The sequence below is a fragment of the Sciurus vulgaris genome (genome assembly GCF_902686455.1).
Source record: "Sciurus vulgaris genome assembly, chromosome: 8".
NCBI classification, from domain to species: domain Eukaryota; kingdom Metazoa; phylum Chordata; class Mammalia; order Rodentia; family Sciuridae; genus Sciurus; species Sciurus vulgaris.
In genome coordinates, this window is record NC_136468.1 from 43924554 (window position 1) to 43928263 (window position 3710).

At 38.6% G+C, this 3710-nt stretch overlaps 1 pseudogene across 1 annotated transcript; it reads right to left on the reverse strand.

The window, feature by feature from the left end:
* Positions 1 to 472: 472 nt before the first annotated feature.
* On the reverse strand, positions 473 to 2134 carry LOC306667632 (TOX high mobility group box family member 4-like; annotated as a pseudogene). The gene has a single exon. The product of its transcript is annotated as a TOX high mobility group box family member 4-like (transcript).
* Positions 2135 to 3710: the final 1576 nt, after the last annotated feature.

A 3710-nucleotide genomic window follows, 5' to 3' on the forward strand; every position in this document is an offset into this window, starting at 1 on the left:
ATTCCTGTGCTAGCACACAGAAGATCACAATTCATTTTAACTAACTTGTGGACATGATATTTAGATTATGAATGTGGTACATAGGATGAATACAACGTAATGTGTGATCACCTGAACTGTTTACTGTTTATATACATTTTGGACACCAAATGAGAAGCTTTTTTTTCCCCACCTCTTCCTGACACCAGTTCTCTGCAGTCATCTACTAAGTGTCCGACTGTTCAATTCAATTTAATTCTGACACTATTTACCTGGAGTTAGCATCAGATCCCACAAGTTTAGGGCCTCATCTCACAAGATTACCCCAATTTTAGAAGCTAATTGTAAATCCAAGCCACCTCTACTTCTAACCAAACAGGTATACATCTGGGCTCTCATGATACTTACCTCAGGTGTGAATGTGCTATAAAAGGATCACGAAACTCAGGAAGACACTTTTCTTACTATTATTAGTTTATAATAGAGGATACAACTAGGGAATGACAAATTGAAGGGTCCCAATCCTTACTCGCGATGGGAGCCAGTCTGGGGTGACAGTCACAGGAGAACCACTCACAAACTCAACATCCATCTGAAAAGGAGATTCAACTTTAGGAAGTGTATCTGTAATCATTTCACAGATGGTCTCGGGGACGTTTCCTTTACTGATGGGCCTCAGGACTGCTTTCTACAGCTGGTGGGACTAAGGTAGTCAGCATTTTCGAAGTGGGTGGAGGCACAATCCTGCTCCGCTGAGGAGGTAGCTGTTGTAAATTGATTCAAACTTTCTGAGGTGGAAGCTGTTTCATGGCCTGAAGTGGAGGAGGCTACTACAGAATGCTAAGTTGCTGTTGAGTTAGGGACTGGGGCATCTGTTGTAATGGAGAGGGCTGTAGTTGGGGTGAAGGCAGTTCCATACAAGCAGCAGCTACTGCTGTTACCTGCAACATGACCTAGTGACAATGTGGGCTTGTTGGCTGGATTGGATAGTAACTGTACAAGTTTGGCCTAATTGGAGCCTCTGGGGTATCACCACTGTGGCTGGGATAACAGTAACCATCCCATCCTGAGACAAGATGAAGAGGGCAACATCTATTTCATGATCAATTTGGTGATATTGGGCTGACCTTCAACCCCAGAATGTATCTGGCTTGCCACATAGGATGAAAGAGTGGAGTTAGCAACAATGCAAGGTGAAAGGGCAAAGCCACTATTGAGACAGTAGCCACAGGAGGTGGCAAAGGAATCTATGGTGGTGGCACTGGATCCAATTCCACTCTTCCTACAGTGGCCTGACAATCTTGATTATCTTTATAAGCAGCCAGAGCCTTCAGATACTCTTTCTTGGAAGCTTAATTTTCCTCTTATATACCTGCTTTTGCTCCTCTCCAAGACTGTCCCACATGGAAGCCACAATCTTTGAAACCTCTCCAAAAGTGGCATTAGGATTCTGTCCCTTGATGATAGCCTGTGTATCATGAAAGAATAAAACATATGCTGAAACTGGTTTGTGAGATTTATTAGGATTTTCCTTTTTTCTCTTCTATGGGGTCATCTGCTTTTTTCCATTACCACTGTCTTTTGACTAGGAGTTGCTTCCAGAAATCTTCAACAATGTCCTCATGAAATGAACTATTAGGTGAAAGGGTGGTTGAAAGAAAATTCTCAGATGATTGGGCAGGTAGCAAGATGGTGCCACCCACTAAACTCACACCAAGTTGAGAACTCAGTTCTGACTGATCAATAGTGGTCAACTGGCTATGCCCCATCAATCCAGAGGGCATGTCTATCATTTGTACATCAATTACTATACTGAGTTTCTACAGAATGGCTTGAGTACATGGTCTAGCACCCACTCAGGAGTCCCCCACCCTGCTCCATCAAGCAATGGGTCATCATCAAAGGCAAGCCCGTTTTCTGGACCCCACACTGGGCTGCAAAACTGCCATCTTGTAAGGAGGAAAGGTCTGCCAGGACATCAAAGTGGTCAATCACATCAGAGATTGTCAGTGTAGAATCAGAATGCAAGGAGATGGTGGGATTTCAAATTCCTCCTCAGCCAAGCTTGGTGTATGGAATGTCTTGGCCCCTGACAGGAAGGGGTATGAGGGCATATGATCATCAGGTAATTGTCATTTCCTCTGGAAAACTCCATCTTCACACAACCACTACCACCATATCAAGTCCCATCATTGCTTCCACAGATCCAACTTTCAGATTTGTACTTTTTCTTTATTACTCATCTGACCTTTACAAAGTGTTTTCAGTGTAGTTACTTTCTATGTTTCACTTCTTTTCTATACCACACACACAAACACAATGGACTACTATTATTAGGCTATAAAAAAGAAAAATATCCTGTCATAACATGGATGTACCTGGAGGACATTATACTAAGTGAAAAAAGACAGAAATGGAAAGAAAAATAATGCGTGATTTCACTTATGTGCAAAATGCAAACAAAAATTGTCAAATATGCAGAGTTAGATAACAAAACATTGGTCACTGGGGGCAAGAATGAGAGGTAAGTTAGAAATATAGAAGGACATAGTGTGAAAGATAAAAAGCAGCAGATATGTAAGATTAATAAGTCTAGAGATCTAATGTATACCATGAAGGATATACCTAATAAAATTATATTGTAGGGATTTTTGTTTTAAAAAGAAAATTATTTCCTAAATGTCCAAGAGGACATAGAAAGCTTGTCATTCATGTCTTTAAGTTGTTCAAACCAGAACAGTGGTGCTCAAATGGTGACAAACATCAGAAACCCTGTGAAACTATGAAAATATTAATCTGATCTCACTTTCAGAAACTCAGACGCAATAAATTTGAAGTGGCACCAAAGCATAGGCATTTTTTTAAGTTTTACTATCTAATTTTTAGGATACAGCTATGATTGCCAAAAAATGAGTTAGAACAGTATATGCACTTCAAAAAAAGTTTTTTTAAACTGACCGACACTTTTAAAAGTTTGTCCTTTTAAAGGTTGTTGATGGACTTAAAAGGAGTCTATAAACTTCAGTTATATCTTTAAACAATAAACAAACTAGAACAGGGGTTTTTTTTGTTTACTTTGTTTTTTTATGTGAGTGTGTGTGTGTGTGTGTGTGTGTGTGTGTGTGTGTGTGTGTGTGTGTATTTCCTCAACATGTCCAAACAGGCATTGATTACAGTATCCAAAATTAATAGCAAGTACACAAACCATTGAAAAGGAAAACAATTGATTTGGGGTCACTTTCATTTAGAAGCAAACATAAATTAACTTACAAGATGTTGTGCCAACACATGAGATTGTAATTTTGACCCAAAAGCTCACTACTTTTACCCCAGAAAAGTCCATTCTATATATCTCAGTCAAAAGGAGATCAAAATTGTTTTCATGGAAGAAAAGGAAAAGTAAAGTTTGGTTCATTAGCTCAATGTATTCATTCTTCTAAATTATTTAACATTAATTTTGTCAACTTCTTAATCAGATAGAGAAAATTTCAGTAAATGTAGGAATAATTTGATGAAAATCTGATTTTTCCAGCTATTGCTGAACTCTGTCATTGTTAACTCTGTTGCTTTCAAATGTAATTGAATGTGAATTGCCTGTATAAAGTGATTTTTTTCATCCAATACTGACATACATCACCTCTCTTGAAGAATTAATTAACCCAAAAAGGTACAGATTGAAAAGAGTCCACCATAATTTACATGTGTAATGTAATTCCCTAGGATGTAATTTT